Raw genomic sequence first — 24,091 nt, forward strand, 5'->3', positions numbered from 1 at the left:
GTGGGAGTGTTGTAATATTATTTAAAGGGACTTGAATGCCATTGTAAAATTAAGTGAGAGTGTTGTAATACAGTACTTTTACCTTACCACTAGATGGCACTATCAGTCACTCTCTTTTTTTTTTTTGCTGCTTAGGCACTCTTTCGAAGTTGGTTTTCGGTTAGAGTTTGTCTTAGAGCATGGCGATAGAACGCCATGATATTCTGTACCCGCAAAAAGCTAAAACAAAAGGCTGGCTGTCACAAAACAGTCACATCTAGAGACCTCAAAACCTACTCTAGCGAGGCCTTTAACCTTGAACTGGAGAGCTTGGACTGGTCAGATGAGCTCAATGGTACACTGGTTGAAGAAACATGGCTTGGCTTCAAAACCAAATTCTCAACAATACTAAACAACATGGCCCCCCTAAGAACCACCAGGGTAAAAAATTGCGCTGAGCCGTGGATGCACACTGAAATACTGACCGTAAAAGTAAAAGTCAGTCAAAGCTTACCAAAAGCACAAGCAGTGAACTCCAAGCCCATGTGACTGAACTCAAACTAGAAAGAAACAGACTAAGAAATGACGTAAACTCCATGATAAAAACTGCAAAAAAAAATCATCAATGACAAAACTGAGGAAAACAAAAATAAACCACATGAACTTTTTAAATTACTCAATAATCAACTAGGCTGCAGTAAAAAACTTAAAATCAGGTTCTCAAACATAAACATAAAGACGGACAACACGCTCATCACAGACAAACTGGATGTAGCCAATTACTTAAACACTTTCTTCACAAACATAGCCACAACACTGATAAACAAACTACCCTCCCACTCAGGGCAGTATGGGGTAGAACACATAGTAGCATACTACAAGAACCTAGGCGTCCACAAAGACGATTTCAAACTGGAAATGGTAACTATACAGATGAGGTACTCAAAAAACTGAGCGCCCTCCAACCGAACAAGGCCACTGGCCATGACAACATCCCCTCCAAATTCCTCAGAGACTCAGCAGCCGCCATCACCCCAGTCATCACACACATAATAAACCTCTCCATAAAACAGGGACACGTCCCCAAGGACTTCAAAATTGCGAGAGTAACACCCCTGCACAAAAAGGGCAGCAAATTAGACCCAGGCAACTACCGCCCTGTTTCTATCCTTACATCCATCTCGAAAGTCATGGAAAAAATAGTATACGAACAGGTCGAAAAGTACCTCGCGGATAAAAATCTAATCTACGAATTCCAATCTGGCTTCAGAACATCCCACTCCACTGACACATGCCTTCTCTATTTGAACGACCACATCAAGCAAGAGGTGGACGCGGGCAAATACTGCGGCATGGTCATGCTGGACCTACAAAAGGCCTTCGACACTGTCAATCACACCATTCTGATTGACAAGCTAAAAGCAATTGGTTTTGATAGTCTATCAGTGAGCTGGATGCAATCCTACCTGGAGGGGAGAGAGCAGATGGTGGAGGTAAACGGTACCCTACCCCCCCCCCCCTCACAGTAAGCTGTGGTGTTCCACAAGGAAGCATACTAGGTCTGCTACTGTTCCTAATTTATGCAAATGACATGTCGTCAGCTTGTGACTGCAACTTGTTCCTTTTTGCGGACGACTCAGCCCTGCTGGTCTCTGACAAGAACAAGTTACAGGTTGAAAAAACCCTCAGCTCAGAACTAGGCAAAATCTGTATATGGCTTGCCGACAACAAACTATCATTACACATGGGCAAAACAGAGTCCATTCTCTTCGGTTCAAATAACAAACTCAGCAAGACCGACGGCTTCTCAGTTACAGTGAAAATGGATTGAAAATGGGGGACCCTGATGTAAACAAGACGAAAGTCTTTCTCTGGTCTGCATCCCCTTAACAATTGTGTGTATTGAGCTGTACTGTATTGTACCCATTCTACAATCTGTTAATAAAGTTTTCAATCAATCAATCAATCAAAGCCACAAGCCCTCCCACCCACCCACCCCCTCCTAATGTACAGTCCCCTCCCCATCATATATACTCTGTCAGGATCTAGGGGTAACAGTACTGTATATTTGAATACCGTTTATGTCACAAATGTATCAGTACTAAATACCTATATGTCCCTATGCCATAAATGTCATGTATGTTGTGTATGTCATAAATGTCTATATGAATTGAAAATGGGGGACCCTGATGGAAACAAGACAAACGTCTTTCTCTGGTCTGCATCCCCTTAACAATTGTGTATTGAGCTGTACTGTACTGTACCCATTCTGCAATCTGTTAATAAAATGTTCAATCAATCAATCAAAGTTTGTAGTCACTTGAACTGTGAATTCTAAAAGACAGACACTTCTAAAAGCACCCCTCCCCCAAAGACTAATGAATTGCGTCACCTCCCCCTCCCCTAAATCCCATTTGTCCAATCACATTCTATCACCGCTCAACTGTATGCAGCTTAACAATTGTCTGTCTATCGTCATATTTTTGGCCACAAGTGGCGCTGTTGCGAGTTTGTGGTGGCGCTGTTACAACATTTAGGAAATAGGAGCAGAGAAGAAGATCCCGATTTACAGAGCTAAGATCAACAAGTTAACGTTAGCGCCGCGGTTTGAAACTTTGAAGGTGAGTGTGTAAACTAGTCAATACGATCTTAAACATGTCACAACAGCAGTCATAGTGTATATTTTCAACAATACGTTTGTTTACCAATAGGTTAAAGTGTTTTTGAGTTCGTGTTGGCTTGGCACTGTTTCAACATTTCGATTTAGGTGACTCGACTCAGTCTCGTGTTTTCTGCTACAGCTACAGCTTATCTATCATAATAACGTTACATGTATGGGAGTTTGCAAAGTTTAAATTGTATTAGCTGTTACATTAATACATTGTGTCCTCCTATCTATCTATCTCAAATCTCACTGTCTATCTGCTATGCTTTTATCTTTTACTCAAGTTTATTTGAAATCGAAGACACTCTGACGTCACGAGACCGCCGCCATCTTGGTATGAGGGTAACAAACTGATTTCTACCATCAAATGTGTAAACTGTTAATATGTACCTCAGTTGCGTGTGGGTCAATGAACACACTTGGGTTTATCAAACCGTGGGTTTAGTCTAGATGGAAATAGGGGTCCACGCGCACCCCCCGGAAATGTTTATGCCACCTGATTTTTCTTAATCCTTAAAGTGTCTACTTTCAGAGTCTGCCAGGTGCCAAGCTGAAATAATGTCCGAAAGGCTCAATTTTTAACCCTTTATTGCACCTAACACAAAACCGAAACATTAAAATTTGATGTAGCAAGACTCAAGAGGCATAATCTTTGAAGTAAACAACATACAGAGACAAATGAATGCATTTTCCCATACAATTCTGACCCTAGGAATTCAATGGAATGGTTATTTTTTTGACATTTTACAACATTTTGACTGTATTTCTGGACAAAAACAGCAAACAAATGCAAGAAATGCGTGTCTAACCAACTACATTTTTATTTTTCAAACGCATAGTGAATATTTGTTGACAATCAGTTTTTTTTTCAATCCTCCAACTGTTTATTTGGAAATTATATTGGGTACCAAGCTCAAATAATGTCCCAAAGGCTAGTTTTAACCCTTTATAGCACCTAACCCAAAAATCTAAAAATGAAAATATAATGTAGAAGAGTCATAACTTTTGAAGTAGACAACTAGGCCTGCCGCGATAAGCAATAAATCGATTAATTGCCGCGATAATTTAAATGAATGCAATGATTTTGACGGACGCGATTAATTGCTATTTGCGCGTTTGTTTTAATGAGGCGGAACCAGTGCCCCTTGTCAGTCACTGTCCGTGTTGGGAGGCGGGCCGCTGCCGCTGGCTTTACTACAGAGCACAGCACAGGAGCTCCGTGGGGCAACACCACATAGCTTAACTACATTTCTCAATAGTGTTGCTCCTTTTAACCAAGTAGCGTTATTTGTAGTGTAACGTTAGAATAACACAGAATAACGTTAATACAATTACATGCATCATTGTTTACAATGAACGGGTGGGGCTAGTCAAAGGACTGGAGACGGGGACAAGTTAAACATGAATTAATTTATTATAACGGGTCGTTTTCGAGTCGTGCTGCAGTGCCTACGCACCACAGTTATTCTATTATAATACTGCTTTGACGCTTCCTCCTCATCGTTGATTGCCTGTAGTAGCTGCATCTAACGTTAGTAGCTAACATTAAAACTAAAAAACACAACCGGACGAGTCAAGTTGTCGGCTAGGATAATCGCAACAATACTTCCGGTCCGGTCGGTGGGCTTCAAAATAAAAGTTTAAACACCGGAAAAGACGGAGCGGTGGGCTTCAAAATAAAAGTTTTGGGAAATAAATTTCTAAAAAAAATTCTCTAACCGGTCGCAATAATATCGCTTATCGCGATATTTTCGGGGGCAATTAATCGCCCAGCAAAATGTGTTATCGTGGCAGGCCTATAGACAACCAATACATTTACCTTTTCATGTCACTACCAACTTGCTGACCTAAACTACTCATCCTCATCGTCACTGAAGAGATCTTCTAATTCAATTTCTTCCATCTCCAGCTCTTCATCCTCATGCTCGTACTCTCCATCCACTTTACCCACAGACAAAGTTATTGTTGGCGTAATCGGTCACCTTGTCAAGGGCTGCATGCTCTTCTGACTCTGCTCTCTGAGCCAGTACCTCAACAAGAGAAGGAGGGAGGATGGGTCCAATTGCCCAGACCGGTTCCAACACCTCCTCTTCTCCTGTCTTCTCCCAGCCCATGCCTGGATCATGTGGTTTTGGGCTCTTGATTATTGCCTTGTCTGCTCTCTTATAGAAGGCTCGCTGGACATGTGGAATGAGACGGACCTTGGCAGGCGTTCCAGGTCTACTTTTGACTTGGAGTCCAGGACTTTGTCAGCGCCGACCATCTTTCTCATCATTTTCACCCGTACTGTGTCAACTGATGTCATCCGTGCTTGGCCATACATAATGCATGTGAAGCTCTCCATCTCCTCTTGAAGCTCATCAGTGACCATCCAGTCTGCACCAAGCTGCCTGAAAGCTTTGTGGAGTTTACGAGTCTTTTCCAGCTTCTTCAGGGGATTCACCTTGCATTTGCCTTTAAAAGCGCTGATACAGTCCTCCCCAGTAAAGTCGTAGAATCCCAGCAGTGTGCTACAGTAGTCGGGGCCCAGTAATTCCTCAGCAGCAGGGGTAAAGTTGGCATTCTTGGGGAATTTGGGGCCAACTCTTTTGAATGCCAGCTCTGGCAGCGTCTCGGGAGGCGTGATCTTAAGGCTTCTCATCTTGGATGACCTGTCATAGAGAGGAAGGGTCCTTTTCTTGGTGCTCACATGGCTCTCCTTCACTTCTTGAATCATGATTCCCCCGGCGCTGTTTACCACATTTGAACCATGAACGTTGGTGGTGATTCTGTTCAGGTTGTCCCACTCGCTGTGAAAAACAGTGTTTCCCTCGCCAGTGGTGATTTCAGGGGTCATGTTGGTGGACATCTCATCAAAAGCATTGGCCATGGCTGTCTCAAGTTCCATACTGAAGTCGTATGTCTCAGAGTGTCCTAGTCGTGAAAGGATGGTTGTGAGCTGTAAAGAATAAGATAAACAAATGTTTTTTTGTATCAATATCAAATACCTGTATGAAGCATAGTTGAGCAATGACAATGTAGGACCTCATAAGCAATAAGTTAGTTGATCACTCACCTGTTTGCTTCGATAGAGGTGCCGAAGTGTGGCACACAGGAGGATGTGCTTTTGGAGTTTCACTTCACTTGCTGTTAGTTGCTGCTCGACACTAGGGCTGCACGATTTTGGGAAATAATCTAATTGCGATTTTTCGGACAGATATTGCGATTGCGATTATAATTTTTTTTAAGCAGCCCCACAGAGGTTTATTGTAAAATGCGGCTTGCATCTGGCCTACGCGGTGGGTCTGTTCGGGACACAGAGTCTGAACATTTTTCTTTTTACCTGGGAATCGATACCGGTACGGTACCCAACGGTACCTTTTTTTCCCTGTACTTTACTCTCCCTCTCTGAAGTAAACTTCACAACACACAATCTAAAACCCCTTACCTCCCTCTCCCAAACTGTTCCAACAAAAAAAATTTTTATGTTGCATGATCATGTATATTTTGTATTATAATTTTTTTTGTGTTTAAATATCAACATTATCTGGCAATCCTCAGTAAATACTATCAAATGAGATATGAGACACGTGCACACACACACAGAAAAGGAGAATTGCTTAAATTATTTTAGAATACTTCAGCTAATGAAGTTAAATGTTTATTATCAACTATCCAGTTCGTTTTTATAGTGCAACGTTTTTCTACATTAATTGAACCAGTAGAGAGAGATGCCCCCACCCCCCCCCCCCCACCCTTTCCTTACTCGGCTCAGATGTTTTCTCTGTCTTGAGCAGGGTTAGCTAGGAACAGCTTTCTCAAGCTTCGCACCTTGGGCATGGAATGGGCTACAGGACCATTATCCACTTACACCCCGGTCTCTCTTGGTGAATTTAAATCTGTATTACATAACTTCCTACAAGAAGAATGTTGCTGCTTTCTGTAGTCGGGTCCCAACTGCAAAATTACTGTATTACCCTGTATTATACACTTTTACTATCATGTAGACTATTCTGCTTTGTTTTTGTGTTTACATGTGATGTATTGTATATATTGTATACATGCACATTTATTATGTTCTTGTGTGATGTATCGCAAATTTTTATTGCTGTGTGATGTATTGCAAATGTTATTGCTGTCATCTTGGCCAGGTCTCCCTTGCAAAGGAGATCTTGTCTCTCAATGGGACTTCCTGGTTAAAATCTTATTTATTTAATTTTTTTTTAATTGCAGGCGATTTGATAATTGCATCATTACAAATTGCGATTTCGATAAAAAATCGATTAATCGTGCAGCCCTACTCGACACACATCTTGTGTAATCGAATAGACCAGCCTCTGCGTCTTCTCACACTTTTCTTCATCAAGTGTCCCAGTCACCACTGAGCTCAAATGGTACAAGATGCTCTGGGAGCAGTTCATCCATTTTCACAGCATCCAGCTTGTGTGCAGTTGGGGGCCATGGTAGCTCCTTTGACTCTTTGAATGCCTTTATAATGTGAGAATTGAGGGTGAGTGCTGCTTCTTGTAGTTAATCAGATGTTCCAAGTTTGTACGCACATTTAACTGCTTCATCTACAGTAATGCTTGAGCTGTATATAAGGTTCAACTCTAGAATATTCACTATGTGCTTTAAAAAATGAAAAGGTAGTTGGTCATACACACGTTTGGTCATTTCTTGCTGTTTTTGTCCAGAAATACAGTCAAAATGTTGTCAAATGTCAACAATAACCATCCCCTTGAATTCCTAGGATCAAAATTGTGTGGGAAAATGTATTTTCGCTCTGTAAGTCGTCTACCTCAAAAGTTATGCCTCTTCTACATTATATTTTCATTTTAAAAAATTTGGGTTAGGTGCTATAAAGGGTTCAAACTAGCCTTTGAGACATTATTTCAGCTTGGTACCCAATATAATCTCAAAATAAACACTTGGAGGATTGAAAAAAAAAATTATTGTCACCAAATATTCACTCTATGCGTATTGTATTGTATTTTTTGTCCAGAAATACAGTCAAAATGTTGTCATGTCAAAAATAACCATCCCATTGAATTCCTACGGTCAGAATTGTATGGACAAATGTATTAATTTGTCTCCATGTTGTTTACTTCAAAGGTTATGCCTCTTGCTACATCACATTTTAATGTTTCGGTTTTGTGTTAGGTGCAATAAAGGGTTAAAAATGGAGCCTTTCGGACATTATTTCAGCTTGGCACCTGGCAGATTCTGAAAGTAGACACTTTAAGGATTAAGAAAAATCAGGTGGCATAAAAAGTTCCGGGGGGTGTGCGTGGACCCCTATTTCCATCTAGACTAGTTTATTTAACATCTAGTTGTGACGTGACGACAAGAGCAGGTTCACAGTAGCGAGGCAGTTTGTAAGCAGTAGTACTACAGGTACGGTGGCTCGTAGTAGACGATAGTCAAACTGGATAATCATTTAGCCAATGATCTACAAAATGCATGCGTTGAGCTCCGTTTTTATTACATGGAATTATAAACAAAAGGTCAAGAGCAATGTGTTTGGTTAGCAGACATGTCCAAAAAAGGAGTAGAGGGAAGCTAAGCTTATTGATCCCTACCCCCTTACATTTATGTTTGTTCTTCCATTAATTTGACTAGATATAACATAATTTAGTATAGGGCTGGGCGATATGGAAAAAAATCATATCGCGATAACGATATGATAATTTTATTTTATTTCTCGATATCGATAATTATCGAACAGATGTTTGTTTATTTTGCAGAAATTCTTTGTCATTGCCGCCATCTTCAGTGTTACATCCCCTCACACTCCAGTTCTCAGGCTGCAGCTGGTTTAAAAGCTAAAGTAAACCGGCTTCTCTGCTGGCTGTGGCTCCAGAGGAGTTGAACAGTTCTGGCTCTGCTAGTTTATTTTCGATCTTTTGGCGCTTTTTTGGTGGACAAACCACCGCACTGTGACTCGTGACTGGAGTCTAGTTCTGCTAGCACACATAGCCTACTGTGTACAGATGGTTTCAAAATGTATTTTAAATTAGAAAGCAAACAAAATAAATGGACAAGAGAGAAATAAATCTGAATTTGGTCAGTATTGTCATTTGGACAAGCAAAGCCATTACTTTAAGTTGCAGGCAAGAAAGACAGTCTGTCCACTGTCTCTGGTTTTAAAACTGCCCTGTTGCAGGTAAAAAAGGAATTTTTTTTTTTTTTTTTTTTTTTCTCTCGATATTCGATATCGATTATTAAAATATATCGCAATATTTATCGTTATATCGCCCAGCCCTAATTTAGTATATTACAATATAGAATATACTTTTACTTATACCGGTATTTAAAAGAGAAAAATCAAATAAAATTGATTCACTTGACAGCAGTGAATATAGTACAGCACTACATAACACAATATAACATAACTTTGTTTATCCTCATTACTCATTTCTGTATTTCTCTAATGTGTGTTTTTTTTAGCTGCTTTTTAAATTGTGCTACATGTTTACTCAGTTTGATGTATTCAGGTAAATTATTCCACAACTTCACTCCACACACCGATATGCACATGCTTTTCAGCGTAGTGTGTACCATTTGTTGTTTAAGATTCCCTCTCCCTCTTAAGTTATATTCTCCTTCCCTGTCTCTGAACCATTTTTGAATGTTGCCTGGGATTAGTTTGTATCTGGCTTTGTATACAATGAGGGCAGTTTTTAAATCCACTAGATCCATACATTTCAATGCTTGTAGCTTTATAAATAAGTTATTAGTGTGTTCATAATATCCTACATTGTTGATTATTCTTATTGCTTTTTTTGCATGGTGCATATTGGCTGTAGAGTGCTTTTGTAGGTATTACCCCACACCTCCGCACAGTAGCTCATATAGTCATATACCATAGGAAGAGTGTACAGTACAGTGTATACAGTGTTTTTTGGTTTAGAATGTGCCTTATCTTGCATAAAACACCAACACTCCGTGCCAATTTAGTCCTGACATATTTGATATTAGGTTTCCAGTTGAGTTTGTTCACAGTATCCATAATTTCATTTTTATCCGTTTTTCTCAAGAAGATGGTACTTGTGTTTCGTTATATAAAATAATTAGAAACACCTCCCCCTTGTGGCGGGGTTATCTCCTCTGCCAGTTTACATTAACAAAGAATCTGTTGAATCTTTCTGCCACCTCATTTTTCTTACTTACTGACTTTCCCTCATCTATAAATTAATCTGGAAAGCCAGAACTGTTGATTTATTTCTTAGAATTGAGTTTCGAACCTGTCCATCTCACAACTGATGTCTCTACAGGTGTGTGTGCGTGTCGTGGTGGCTTGGGGCGCAGCGACACGAGAAGGCCTGAGCTCAGTGTTTTGGGCACATGTAGTGATGCAAGATATATCGGCCGCTGATATAATATCGGCCGATATGGCCGTTTCTTTACACATCGGTATCGGTCCGATATCAAGATTGGGCCGATATAAAAAATTATTATTATTTTTTTTACATGTTTTGACCTTAAAGGGGAGATGAAGCGTTAAACAATATGAGCCTAGTTTGTTTTTTGTGTACCTTGGGTAAGACATGGTCCTATAATCAAATGTGAAATCCTGCTTATTTGTCTGAAAACTCGTATTCAATTTAATATTTAATATATTTATTATTGTTGTGAGAGTAAGAATGCTTAAGTGCCTGTAGTAAACTGTGCCGTACTGTGTTTCAGCCAGAGCAGCAGACGGAGGACCTGTTGGTTCTGACCGAGTCCTGGTTCTGCCTGCTGTCCCACCAGCCCATAGACATGTTCCGGGGAAATCAGCACACAGCCTGAGCTGCACTGTGGGGCGATGAGCATATTCACTGAGTACTGAGCACAATGTTGCCACTGTCTCCTCCATAGACATATATAAAGACTAGATGACTCACTGGCCAAGTTAGTAGACAACATTGTCCTAATAAATTAAATGAGTCATATAAATCTTCAATCGCAGCAGGGACCTCAACAGGGGCCGCACCATTGTGCAGGGCTGGGGGTTTTCAGCACATTTTATTATCATAAAATGTGTTTCTTGATATGAAAATGTGCTTCTTGATATGAAAAGTATCTGACTGATGCACCTAAATTATGTATTTCTGTTTGTCTCAGGTGATGTGATTACTCAACAGTTTGGGGACTTTCTGTCTGTTGAAGCAAGAGATAACGGCTTCCTCGCCTACGGGAAGGCTGGGTCCTGGTCCTGGCCCAGCTCATCACAAAATCCAACACCCTCAGGAAGCGCCAGAGAAAAGATGGTGGAACTAAAAATGGTTGAAGCAGAATTGGAGAAGAGGGCCATAGAACTGCGATACATGCCCCCCACATGACATTATATACATTGGAGAGTATATACATTTGAGGGGGAAGAAACTGTACATTGGAGGAGGTGGGGGTTGAGTAGGTGGGGCGGGGGGGGGGGGTAACTGTTCATTGGAGGGGGTTGGGTTATAGTCCAGTCATTATAGGCCAGAATTAGGCTAAACCTAGGACAAATTGCAACATTAGCAAACTCAACTGATTTTGTATCCTCAATATGTCTTTAGTGAGAGAAAAAAAGTCCCAAGGAATCCCATCATGGGAAATGTGTTTTTTTTCAATGTTTTGTTACCCCTATAGTCCAGTCATTATAGGCCAGAATTAGGCTAAACCTAGGACAAATTGCAACATTAGCAAACTCCCTCAATATGTCTTTAGTGAGAGAAAAAAAGTCCCAAGGAATCCCATCATGGGAAATGTGTTTTTTTTCAATGTACTTGATTGCTGGCAGGATCACTGACGACACTGTCTTTCAGAGATTGTGACGCGTTCAAATTTTGAGGTAGCTCAAAAGTAAAGATACCATTTGATTCTAGACAACCTCGGGTTTCCAATGAGACCAACCATGTCATGTTACCTCATTGGAAAGGGGGCTACATACCTAATTATTCAAAGTTAAGATGATTTTTTTTGGGGAGGGAAATATGGCCATCACCATTTTTCAAATGGTCCCTTGGCCTTCTACCTCAATATATGTTAATGAAATGGGTTACATGGGTACCTACAAGCCTCCCCTATACAGACATACCAAATTTATGTTAAGCCCATGTAGTTTTGTGCAAGAATCATGTAGTGTTTTGCATGCTGTACAAATATGTAGTTTCCGCCTATTATAAAAACCCCCATCTCCATGGACCTATCCCCACGGACATAAACCCTTGAGCCCCATCCTCGTGGACTGAGCTCCACAGAGCCTATCTACTAATATTCCAAGAAGAAAAAAATTTCTTTATCAAATGTTTTGATTAGTTCTAGCGTGTATGCTAATTGGTGCATATCAAATAAGATAATGTGTGATTTGCATGAGTAAACAGAATAATTCAATGAAGTTGTGATTGACTTTTTTTCTTGTCTTTGTGTGTGTAATCAGCTTGTGAGTTTTTATAGTGATATCTAAAAGTAAAATTTTCACCACTGTTATAATCGATATGAACATATATAGGTCGTTTTCAAAACTTTCCCATGATGGGATTCCTTGGGAGTTTTTTTCCCTCACTAAGGACATAATGAGGATACAAAATCAGTTGAGTTTGCTACTGTTGCAATTTGTCCTAGGTTTTTTCATATAATGACTGGACTATTAGGACATTTACAGAGGCCAGTTTCGAATTGCCGCCTCCAGTAGGTTCTCCTTGAGAGTGGTTTTGAAAGTGGGTAGTGATTCACATTCCTTTACAGCTGTGGGTAGGGCGTTCCACATTGATGTGGCATAATGTTTGTTTGTTATGTTTTAATAAACATCTTTGGACCATGTGTAAATTTTTTATTCAAATACAAAAGTCTGGTGCAAATTTCGCTTGAATATGCTCATTGGAAATACATTTACTGAACAAAATGTTGATGTGTTCAATAATTATTTCCCCCACTGTACACTGCTATCATACATAGTTATATGGGTTATATGCAGGTGTATAAGTAGGTATATAGAATTATTATGGTTATATATGCTGTAAATATAAATTAATACTCTTGATTCCAGTCCAGTTCTGCTTGTGGAGCAGACCTCAATCACACTAATCTGTAAATTCAACTAAATTTATTTATTTAATAAACATTTATATGTAAACATGCCAGATTGTAGCTATAAACTCATTTCCATCTACAAACTTTAACACACTTGGGTGGTTACTGTATAAAGTAGTAAGTCACTGGATGGTAACCTGGTTACTGTATTATTAAAAACGGTAAGTCACTATGGTGAATATTAGGGATGTCCGATATTATCGGCCGATATCGGCAGTAAAATGTGATATCGGAAAATATCGGTATCGGTAAATTTTTTTTTTTTTTTTTTACATTTATTTAACCTTTATTTACCCAGGCAAGCAAGTAAGAACCAATTCTTATTTGATTTATTGTCAAAAGTATGCATGTTGGTTTAATTCAACAACAAGACATATGTAATGTTAATTTTTACTTTTTTAATTATCATATTTTGCACAGATAATGCTTACATTTAGAAAGCCTTTTGAATGCATCCAGTGAAATTATTAATTACCTGAAATTATTCAGTTTTTTTGGGGGGAAACCCTGCATATATCGGTATCGGTTGATATCTGTATCGAAATTAAGAGTTGGACAATATCGGAGTATCGGTAAAAAAGCCAATATCGAGCATCCCTAGTGAATATAAAACGTTAAGTGGATGGTTACTGTATAAACGGTTTCCATCTAGTCCCTTTGCAGGTTGATGTGAACACAAAACATGCAAAGAACATGCAATACAAAGATAATAAACGTACATACTAATTGTGTAGTAGTTAGTTATTATTGTATTAATATTCTACAGTATCGGCAGATCGCTGCCATCTCAAATGAATCTTCTGTACATCCCTGCAAGAAAGCCATTGAGAATATATATAGTGTGTTATTTAATTTCTTTAATCCATATGTGTTGTCTGGAAGCACTTTGCCGTATTCTATTATAATATTTTTTTTGTTTGTGTTGTATGTTACATACGTCTGGTGGCAATCAATTTCCCCATTTGGTGATTAATAAAGTATATTCTCTCAAATCATTTTCAATTCTCCGTTTTCTATCAACAAATCTCGCATATCCTTGTCAGACAGATTGCCATACATTCTAACAACTTCAGCCATTTCTCTACTATACTACTGTAACGTTGAATCTTGAGACGCAACTATATTTGAACGGAACTGCAAACTTGAACCACGGCCGCTGTCCGCCCCGCCCCCAGACTTCAGAATGACCCAATCAAATGCGCTCTGTCATTGAAATGCAAATACCAGCATCTGCGTCATGTACCACGCCCCTAGACGTCCGCCCCCAGACGTTGCTACTCATCCCAGCTAGTTCATTCGCAGGTTGCGAATGAACTAGCTGGGTACCCAACTAGTTCATTCGCAGGTTGCGAATGAACTAGCTGGGTACCCAACTAGCTCATTCGCAAAATGATCCTTGCGAATGAACTAGCTGGGTACCCAGCTAGCTAGGTCATCTTTGCGAATGAACTAGTTGGGTACCCAGCTAGTTCATTCGCAAAATGATCCTTGCGAATGAACTAGCTGGGTACCCAGCTAGCTAGGTCATCTTTGCGAATGAACTAGTTGGGTACCCAGCTAGTTCATTCGCAAAATGATCCTTGCGAATGAACTAGCTGGGTACCCAGCTAGCTAGGTCATCTTTGCGAATGAACTAGTTGGGTACCCAGCTAGTTCATTCGCAAAATGATCCTTGCGAATGAACTAGCTGGGTACCCAGCTAGCTAGGTCATCTTTGCGAATGAACTAGTTGGGTACCCAGCTAGTTCATTCGCAAAATGGTCCTTGCGAATGAGCTAGCTGGGTACCCAGCTAGCTAATGTGTCAGCTAGCTGGGTACCCAGCTAGCTCATTCGCAAGGACCATTTTGCGAATGAGCTAGCTACTAGCTGAGGCAAAATTTGGTGTAAAGCCTATGGGACAAAGCCGGCTAGTTAACTAGCTAAGACACGTGCTACCTAGCTAGCTGGGTACCCAGCTAGCTGACACATTTGCAACCTAGGTAGTGAGCTAGCTCATTCGCAAATGTGTCTTTGCGAATGAGCTAGCTAGGTACCCAGCTAGCTAGGTCATCTTTGCGAATGAGCTAGTTGGGTACCCAACTAGCTCATTCGCAAAATGATCCTTGCGAATGAACTAGCTGGGTACCCAGCTAGCTAGGTCATCTTTGCGAATGAACTAGTTGGGTACCCAACTAGCTCATTCGCAAAATGATCCTTGCGAATGAACTAGCTGGGTACCCAGCTAGCTAGGTCATCTTTGCGAATGAACTAGTTGGGTACCCAGCTAGTTCATTCGCAAAATGATCCTTGCGAATGAACTAGCTAGGTACCCAGCTAGTTCATTCGCAAAGACACATTAGCTAGCTGGGTACCCAGCTAGCTAGGTCATCTTTGCGAATGAGCTAGTTGGGTACCCAGCTAGTTCATTCGCAACCTGCGAATGAACTAGTTGGGTACCCAGCTAGTTCATTCGCAACCTGCGAATGAACTAGCTGAGATGAGTAGCAACGTCTGGGGGCGGACGTCTAGGGGCGTGGTACATGACGCAGATGCTGGTATTTGCATTTCAATGACTTGATTGATTGATTGATTGATTGATTGATTGATTGATTGATTGATTGATTGATTGAAAAGTTTATTAACAGATTGCAGAATGGGTACAGTACAGTACAGCTCAATACATACAATTGTTAAGGGGATGCAGACCAGAGAAAGACTTTTGTCTTGTTTACATCAGGGTCCCCCATTTTCAATTCATCATAACATCATAACATCATAATAACATAACATCATAACATTCATTTAACGTTATGCAGTGTTTGTGAATGTTAAATGTGGGGAATGTTTGTGCTGCTGTGACACATTAAGCCTTGGCTCACCCTTGAGTTACCATATTGTGCTTCCTTTATGTTAATAAATATCATTTTTGTTTACAAACCTGGTCATTTTGAGTTACCATATTGTGCTTCCTTTATGTTAATAAATATCATTTTTGTTTACAAACCTGGTCATTTCTGTCAACCAATGAGCTGACAGAACCACCCTCCACCCCCAAACACCCTCTGCTCCGCCCCAAAACAGCCCTCCGGTCCACCCCCAAACACCCTCCGCCCCCAAACACCATCAGCTAGCTGGTTAACCAACTAGCTCATTCCCAAAATGGTCCTTGCGAATGAGCTAGCTAGCTACCCAGCTAGTTGATTTGCAAGGACAACCTAGCTAGCTGGGTACCCAGCTAGCTCATTCGCAAAGACATATCTGCAACCTAGGTAGTGAGCTAGCTCATTCGCGAATGTGTCTTTGTGATTGAACTAGCTGGGTACCCAGCTAGCTAGGTCATCTTTGCGAATGAGCTAGTTGGGTACCCAGCTAGTTCATTCGCAAAATTGTCCTTGTGAATGAGCTAGCTAGGTACCCAGCTAGCTAGAAAATGGGAATAAATGTTAAAACGGCTTGCCATAGTAGTAGTAGTAGTAGTAGTAGTAGTAGTAGTAGTAGTAGTAGTAGTAGTAGTAGTAGTAGTAGTAGTAGTAGTAGTAGTAGTAGTAGTAGTAATAGTAGTGGTAGTAGTAGTAGTAGTAGTAGTAGTAGTAGTAGTAGTAGTAGTAGTAGTAGTAGTAGTAGTAGTAGTAGTAGTAGTAGTAGTAGTAGTAGTAGTAGTAGTAGTAGTAGTAGTAGTAGTAGTAGTAGTAGTAGTAGTAGTAGTAGTAATAGTAGTGGTAGTAGTAGTAGTAATAGTAGTGGTAGTAGTAGTAGCCTCAAGCCTTCAAAGTTGCCAAGGTTATACCGCTGTTTAAAGCTGATGACCCCTCTGTATTCGCAAACTATCGTCCTATATCGATAATACCTTTTAAACAAATTCTTGAAAAGCTGGTATACAGTACAATCATGAAACATCTAGATGACAACACTGCTTGTTATATACAGTGTATATCCAACAAAATTACCATTTATACCAATGTCTTATACAGGATATACCCCTAATACCTGTTATCTAAAAACCTCTCTTTTGCATCTTAGAGAAGAAATTACTGCTGCACTAGAGAACAAATTATATACCTTAGGCATTTTCTTTTTTATTTGTCAAAGGCTTTGAATCACGACATTTCATTATCAAAATTGTCATGTTATGGTTTTAAAAAAACAGGTTATACAATGGGTTGAGAATTACTTAATCAACAGAGAGCAATTTGTAGTTCTGTATCGTTAAGGGGCTCAGCTTGGCATCACCTTCTGCACTATCTCGCGTACGTGCACGCGTACTGAATAAATTCCACAAATGTACCTCTAATACCAGTATTAGTCTGACCACACCCCTCATCAGCTTACCTTCATAAGCAGGTGTGTGGTCACCTGCTCTCCTCCTTCTCGCTTTCACCACAAGGAAAGTGCCTCGGTAGTACCCCACTTGACGTGTTGTTAGTTGAAAAGAGTTGTGACTGGTTTACATTGTGCTTAACCTTTTCTTCTCTCACTTGTTGTATAAGAAAAGGTTTGGGTCATAATGTATTCCGCGGAGAGTAGACCCGCTAGACCTACTCTTCACCACCGGTTCTCCATTCCCGCCTCCGTCGTGCGCCTCGGTGCTGGGCTGTTGCCACTCTCGTGGTTGCCGACCCAGCCCGGGAGACTGCCGGTGGATAGTTTTCCTCACCGACGAGCCGAGGGTTCGGTGCCGTCGCTCCGGCGATGGCCTGATCTCGACTCTGGTTCCTCTGGTTCTGGGGAATCGCCCGTTGATGAACGGGGGATTGTCTTGGAGCCGGAGGATTTGCGACGAAAACTTTTTGCGTCTGCTCGCTCGCGTCGCAAGATGGTGGCGTGCAGACGCGAACGGCCTGGGTTTGGGGAATTGCTGGAGACCAGCGAGGACGCGTCCGACTCTGGATTTCTGATGGAAACTGAAGACTTCATGGAGGAGGCGGACGGGTTCTTGTATGATGGTCCCGTGGAGGAGAGTATCCCTCCTCCGGAGACCCCGGAGGGGGGAGAAATGGCTCCATGGGGCGCCTTGTTCGAGGATGTCAAGGAACCACCTTGGCCTCATCAGCAGGATGCCCTACTGTCAGCCGCATCGGATTGTGGCTCCTTGACCAGTCGCAGCCTGCTGTATGCGAGGGATGCGGGGTCGGTGGAGGAGGGTTCGCAGGGGGAACTGCGGGCCTTGTTTCCCGAGCTCATGGCGGTAGCCGCCACCGCAAACGGTGTGCCGCTGCCGCTGCCATTGCCTGCACCTGTCCCTGATGACCTCATAGGCCATCCCTGGCAGCGTCCCCCAGTGAGAGGGGTGGACGTTGTCTACCCATTTTTCCCATCGATGGGGGCCTATGTTCGTCGGGGTCAGGCAGTGTCCAACATCATGGGACTAACTCCCGCCTACGTACCAGTTACGCGGGTGTCGGGGTTAGTCAAAGGTATGGGGGAGGGCGTACCTTGGCTTGACAATCCGATGGCCGCGCTCCTCTGTCCGGATATGGTGTGGGAACCCCTATGCAAGCCGGTCCTCCAGGGGAAGTCGGCTAGGCGATTGGCTTATTGGGGTGACCAGTCATTCATCGCTGGTACACAGTCGCTGGCTGCGGCGTCTAACATCGCCCACCTGGCTAGATTTGTATCGGGGATAATGACGGGCGGCACGGATCTGAACGAGGTAAAATGCGATCAGATCACCCAGGCTGCGGGAGCTGTTCTGCACCTTTCCCAGGTGCTGGCCATAGCCATGGGGAAAGTGCGCGCCCTGGCCACCCTGGGCCAGCGTCACCTTTGGCTGGAGCAGGCCCGTGTGCCAGAGAAGAAGAGAGCCCCTCTTCTGACGGCCGCCCTCTCCGACGCTGGCCTGTTCGGGAAGGCCCTGCAATTGATGACCTCAACATGCAGAGAAATGGCAGAGGAGAGATCCGTCCTTCAACCCCATTTTCCGCCTCCCGTCCTTGCCGGTGGGGGCAGAAGGCTTCCGCGACGTCGAGCTGTCTCCGTCGCCGCTACCACTACCTCCACCGCCGCTGCTGGCCCTGCCAAGAGGGCCAGGGGACGAAACGGCGCTTCGGCCACCGCCGGCCCATCCCAGAGCGGAGGAGACGGTAGGGAACGTCGTGTCCAGCAGACTGTAACCTATCGTCCCTCCGGGGCTCCCCGGGGTGGCAAGACTCGAGCGGCGCGAGGTGGCAGACGCCGTTAGGAGTGACTTTTTCCCCTTTGTGTCCCCTCCTCTACACCCTTCCCGGCCCCTCTGTGATTTTGTGCCTTACACTTTTTTAATTAATAAAAAAAGTTCCCCGATATAAGGGGGACTGTGTTTGGCCGAACAAACTGTGTGTTTCTTCATACAAATCATATGGTGGGGTTGTGTATATATGAATCTACCCTGTTACGTTGGGGGGTGAGTTGTGTTGTGTTACAGGTTTTAAGCAAGGTCTGCAACTTACACTCGGTAATAGGTTCTATTAGCTTGATGCTCCACATGCAATTAGAACTGGTGTTATTCCATTGCTTTAACTAAGTATATGTGTTTTCACAACGCTGTGTTGTTAGTTGCAGTAATGCTCGTACGCACATTTTTCATGGCCTAGCCATTACTCTCGTTCAGCGTTCTTCCTATGTATAACATAGGCAACGGGTATGGGATTCACGCACAGGCGACTTGTGTTTTGTTGTAAACCCTTTTTTTACACTTTGTGGGTAGCAGGCATTGTATTAGCTTATGCTATGCTTTGTTCTACCGGAGGTTTTCAAGATGGCTACGGTTGTTTTCTGTGTGTAGGGATAAAAGGTGTGTTTTCGGGAGGGGGTGTCGAATAAACCCCTCCTTTTTCCCACTTGATTGGTTTAGAGGATTTGTTGATCTTTTCTGCTGAGCCAGTCAGGGCCAAGCCAGTGCTTGACAGGGGGGGGGGGGGTATTCTACCGACTCCTGTTATGACAGGATCCGGTGGGTTTCCCCGCCCGTTGTAGCGTTGTTGCTATGGCGACGCCTTCCATGAGCTGGTGTCTTAAAGATGTCGAGGTTGGGCGCAGGACTTACAGCCTGCTGCGCCCGTTTATGTGTCAAACTTGAGTCTGTTGGTCACGTGTCTCACAGTTTACATATCTTTTTCTTGACCGTGGTCTCATGTGGGAAGGTGTTTTCTGGGGGAGTCTGGTCTTACACTCTGATTAAAAGGAGTGACTGGATTAAAATCATGTGAAAAACAGGGTTTTTACTCCCAGCTGTGCAGTTGGGTCATACGGGTGATGCCTTTTCTTTATTTTATAAAGAGTTGAATGTGTCTTGATGGATATGAAATGAGGGTCCCTGATGGAAACAAGACTAACGTCTTTCTCAGGTCTGCCTCCCCTTATCTTTTTGTATGTATTCCTGTACTGCAGTCTGTTGGGTAAATATTTTCATTCATTCATTCATGGAGTTGATTGCATCTCGCCCCTCTTGTCGTTCCCTGGGCGTCTTGGGGATTCAATATGGTGGTCTAAACGGCCTATTGTTGATGTGGGTATGTCAGAACGCACACATAGTGCTGGCTCAGGATGTGCTTTGGGCCGTTGCTGACTGGCGCGCCTCGTTTGCTTTGGTAAAACAGCGTTTTTATGGAGCAATTGGGATGGGGGTTTTTTCCTCTTCCGACATCCTGTGTGTTGTCGATGGGTTCCCGTTCATGTCAGGGGATGATGACGGAATGGGTCTGGACATATGAGGAAGGGTCTCACGCCCTAGGGGTGGGCCGCCGGACGCGGTTCATACCGACACGTCTGGGTGGCGCCTTCTTTTTTATGTTGGGATCAAACGCGCATATCTGCCCCTTCTCCTGGGGTTGGCAGGTCGGCGTGATTAGGGCACGGGACTGGTTCTGGTCGCGCTGGTCCAGATCAGTGCACCCGTTGTCCGCTGGGGATGCAGATCTGCTGTTCTGGTACCCTGAGGGACTTGGGGTTTTTTCAGGGGGAAAAATGCTAGGTCGATCCGGGTGTCACAGGGTTGAGCGTTATGGGACCCTTGTTGGGTGCGTTGTATTCTGCACTGTCGTAATGGCTTACGGCCGTGCCGACCTGTACGCGTCCGATCTCGTCGGATCTCGGCCGCTGTACGGGTTGGTCTTGGTTGGTACTTGGTTGGGTGACCTCCTGGGAATACCGAGTGCGGGGTGCTGGGGCTGGTCTTCCATATTACGCTCTTCTCTTGCGTTTTGGCGCTGAGGAGCCTGTTGGGTGGGGTTAACCTCCTTTGGGATCCTGTGCTCCCCGTATCACCGGGCCCGGTCCGGGGTGATGCTCGTTGACCCGTAGGCCCGGGATAGCCCTGTTGGGAACCGGAACGCGGGCTGCGGCGTTGCCGCAGGTGTGTTTCGGGGTTCTTTCCTGAGGGGTTATGGGACCAACCATTGCATGGGGTGATACCTGGGTGGTTGGTTCTCTGGTGTGTTGCTGCAGTGTCAACTCCCGGTTCTCCGGTTGAGGGTGCCCCTGCACGTTCATGACGTCTGCCGATCGTATGGGCTTTTCTGTGGGCAGCTGTCAGGGGTCGAGTGGTCTACGGATCCCACTTCTGACGTGCTGTTTGAAAGCTTGGTTATGCGACAACGCCAGCATACGCCCCTTCCGCCGGGACGGCTGTTCAGCTGTCCTTTCTGGCGCCTGCCTCGTCCGCAGTTTTTCCAGGCTTGGGTTGACAGCCTGTTGTCTGGTCTTTCCCCGGTGCGCTGCCTGCTTCCGTTGGTTACCTCTTGTGTGTTTAACCGTGCTGTCTGCCTGTTGCAGGGCTTGTGTTCCAGGCGGTGTGCTGTTGGGGAGGACAGGGCCCGCTCGGCTGAGGGGCCCCTTGTCCGGATACGCTGGCGATGTGGGGGGCGGGGTCACTAGGTGCCCCCCTGGTGGGGTCTTGATGCTGGCATCATGGACTTCTCCGGGCCCCCATTCCAGGGAGCCCGGTCCTTTGGTGGATCTGGGTCTTCCTTCGCGCTCCGCTGCTACGGCCTTGCCACGGGGTTGGGTTTGCTCTTGACCCCGTGATTCTGGGGGCAGTAACGAGGTTGTTCCTCCGTTCGTTCCCGGGTGGCATGCGGGTTGTGCGTGTGTGTAGTCGTGGGGTCAAGCCACGGTCTGCTCACCCTGTGCGTTGAGTTGCTTGAGTGCCTCTTCGCACGGTCGGGTCCGTCGCCTTCCCGTGAAGCCCCTAATAGGGGGGCTACCCGCCATTAGGGGGGGTCGGGGGGGCTCGGCCCTCCCTGTTCTGATGGTTGTGGGGGGCTGTCAGCGGGGTGTATTTGTCAGCCAGCGGCTCCGCTTGGCCTCCCTTGTGCAGAAGGTGATGCCAAGCTGAGCCCCTTAACGATACAGAACGTTAGGTTATGACTATAACCAAGTTCTGTTAGTTAGGGGCGACGCTTGGCATCAGACGGCCGCTGCAGCCCTTGACCTCACCTTGTGGTGAAAGCTTGGGAAGGAGGAGAGCAGGTGACCACACACCTGCTTATGAAGGTAAGCTGATGAGGGGTGTGGTCAGACTAATACTGGTATTAGAGGTACATTTGTGGAATTTATTCAGTACGCGTGCACGTACGCGAGATAGTGCAGAAGGTGATGCCAAGCGTCGCCCCTAACTAACAGAACTTGGTTATAGTCATAACCTAACGTTCTCAATGGTAATCGATCACAGCTGGCTGTACTAAAATGTGGTGTTCCATTCTAGGACCCTTGTTGTTTTTGATTTATGAGAATGATCTTGCAAATGCATCCAATTTATTGTCACCTATATTATTTGCTGATGACACAAATATCTTTGTCACTGACAAGAATTTTGATTCCCTTATTGATGAAGCAAATTCTGGACTCATTATTCATTATTTTTTAGAAATAAGAATAAAAACATTTCAGACAGAACCAAGATTTGTATCAATAACAATGAACTTGCACAAGTTTCATCTGTGAAGTTCTTATGTGTCAATATCGATGAGAAACTCTAAGAATCATTGTGAAATTGTTTGCAAGAAGGTATCAAAATCGTTGGGCATTATAAAAAGGCTTAAAAACCAATAAAAAAATAGCACATTACTAACTTTGTATTATAGTTTAATTTATCCTCACATATCTTACTGCAGTATAATCTGGGCCAACACTTACCCTTCTTACTTACAAGCTGAGTACATACATACATACATACATACATACATACATACATACATACATACATACATACATACATACATACATACATACATACATACATACATACATACATACATACATACATACATACATACATACATACATACATACATACATACATACATACATACATACATACATACATACATACATACATACATACATACATACATACATACATACATACATACATACATACATACTGTTGTGGAATATATTATCATGTTCTTATAGATCTGTGTTGAGACATCATGTTATACAGCGTGACTTTCAGTATGACCAGCTTGACTGGTTAATGTGTGTATGTCTATTTAAGAACACTCTGACATCCCCCCAGCCATAACTTCTTTGTTGTTGTTCCCACTGACTGAGAACCATTTTTGTTTACCTTCATCATCATATCTGATATTATGTTATGACTGACAACTGTGTATTTAAAGGATAACTCCACTATTTTGGGAAATTAGCTTATTTAACATCTTCCCTGGAGTTAGACAAGAAGATGCATACCTTTTTTGTCTCTGTGCGTGCATTTTAGCTTTGGGAATAGATGCTCCGTTAGCATAGCTTAGCTTCATCACTGGAAGTGAGGCAGGACAGTAGCCTTACAGTGCCTTACAGTGTATTGCAAGGTCTGACATTGACCAAACTTGATATGCATGACCTTGGTGGGCTCTAGGTCAACTCCTGAAAAGGGGGTCAATGTCAGACCTTGCAATCAAAAGTTAGGGGCGCACTGAAATTATGGCAAGGGTTATTAGCCCCCTAACTTTTGATTGCAAAGTCTGACATTGACCCCCTTTTCAGGAGTTGACCTAGAGCCCACCAAGGTCATGCATATCAAGTTTGGTCAATGTCAGACCTTGCAATACACTGTAAGGCACTGTAAGGCTACTGTCCTGCCTCACTTCCAGTGATGAAGCTAAGCTATGCTAACGGAGCATCTATTCCCAAAGCTAAAATGCACGCACAGAGACAAAAAAGGTATGCATCTTCTTGTCTAACTCCAGGGAAGATGTTAAATAAGCTAATTTCCCAAAATAGTGGAGTTATCCTTTAACATATGTCTGAACAAGCGCTCGGGGTCAGTCTATGGCCAGACGCTAGTGGGTTAACATATTGTCTCTGACTATAGACTGTCCTTTCATAGGTGGCCACGGTGAAATAAACTTTCTTCTTATTATTAATAATGACTCAGAATGATTTGTAAAGGGCTCATCGTTTAGTCCTTTAATAGTTCCCATTACAATACATACATACATAAATACATACATAC

The 24,091-nt window shown here is 43.3% G+C and overlaps 1 long non-coding RNA gene across 1 annotated transcript; it reads left to right on the forward strand.

Annotated features, from left to right (window-relative positions):
- Window positions 1–2,516: 2,516 nt before the first annotated feature.
- LOC311234443 lies at window positions 2,517–11,000 on the forward strand. The gene is made up of 3 exons (XR_014620101.1): window positions 2,517–2,600; window positions 2,929–2,986; window positions 10,730–11,000. It is a non-coding gene; the product is annotated as an uncharacterized lncRNA (long non-coding RNA).
- Window positions 11,001–24,091: the final 13,091 nt, after the last annotated feature.

This window comes from Notolepis coatsorum (assembly GCF_963971535.1).
Source record: "Notolepis coatsorum genome assembly, chromosome: 9".
Taxonomy (NCBI): domain Eukaryota; kingdom Metazoa; phylum Chordata; class Actinopteri; order Aulopiformes; family Paralepididae; genus Notolepis; species Notolepis coatsorum.